The sequence below is a fragment of the Odocoileus virginianus genome, unplaced genomic scaffold (genome assembly GCF_023699985.2).
Source record: "Odocoileus virginianus isolate 20LAN1187 ecotype Illinois unplaced genomic scaffold, Ovbor_1.2 Unplaced_Scaffold_9, whole genome shotgun sequence".
Taxonomy (NCBI): domain Eukaryota; kingdom Metazoa; phylum Chordata; class Mammalia; order Artiodactyla; family Cervidae; genus Odocoileus; species Odocoileus virginianus.
Genome location: NW_027224271.1, coordinates 550,478 through 551,511, shown reverse-complemented (window position 1 = coordinate 551,511; position 1,034 = coordinate 550,478). Strand labels below are relative to the sequence as shown.

At 37.3% G+C, this 1,034-nt stretch overlaps 1 non-coding gene across 1 annotated transcript; it reads right to left on the bottom strand.

Annotated features, from left to right (window-relative positions):
* Nucleotides 1-381: 381 nt before the first annotated feature.
* LOC139033480 (U6 spliceosomal RNA) lies at nucleotides 382-488 on the bottom strand. The gene has a single exon (XR_011486039.1). It is a non-coding gene; the product is annotated as a U6 spliceosomal RNA (small nuclear RNA).
* Nucleotides 489-1,034: the final 546 nt, after the last annotated feature.

Here is a 1,034-nt window from a genome sequence, read left to right as displayed (position 1 = left end):
TTGATCTCCTTGCAGTCCAAGGGACTCTCAAGAGTCTTCTCCAACACCACAATTCAAAAGCATCAATTCTTTGGTGCTCAGCCTTCTTTATGGTCCAACTCTCACATCCATACATGATTACTGGAAAAACCATAGCTTTGACTATATGGACACTCATCGGCAAAGTGCTTAGTCATTCAGTCATGTCCAACTCTTTGAAACCCCATGGACTGTAGCCTGCCAGACTCCTCTGTCTATGGGATTTCCCAGTCAAGAATACTGGAGTGGGTTGCCATTACCTTCTCCAGGATATCTTCCCAACCCAGGGATCTAGACAGCATCTCTTGCATCTCCTGCATTGGCAGGAAGATTGTTTAATACTGTGCCACCTGGGAAGACCCCCAAAATATGGGACACTTCACGAATTTCCATGTCATCCTTGTGCAGGGGCCAGGCTAATCTTCTCTGTATCATTCCAATTTTAGTATATGTGCTGCCGAAGTGAGCACATTTTATATGATACTCAGTATAAAAAAAGTCATATTTATACATTTTGGATATTAGGCACACTAGTGTATACAGAAATCAAAATACAATCTTGTGTGCCTGAAACATATAATGTTGTAAACCAAGGTTACCTCCCCCAAAGTCATGTTTTCTTAAGATTATTATATAATTTTTAAGACTTTTAACATTTTTAACACTTTTAATGTGCTCTAAGATTACATTTGTGAGTTTTACAAAATATAAACTATATAGATATTCAAGTAAAATCAAAGGCTAGGTATAGAATATCTTTTTATCTAGTAAAGTGGACTTACATTACTTTCAGAGTCACTTTATTCTCTGTAATCATTGTCTCCAAGAGAAAGGGAAACAAAGTGATGAAAGCTGGATCATATGCAAGGATGCAACCACACTTGTTGACTACAAAATGCATTTCATATTTGCAAAGGCAAAGACAGAATTGTATCATTCTAATAGTTTCAATGAGTATTTGGAGAATGTGATGTATCCATGTGGCATTTCTGAATGATAAAGGATCACACCTCAGT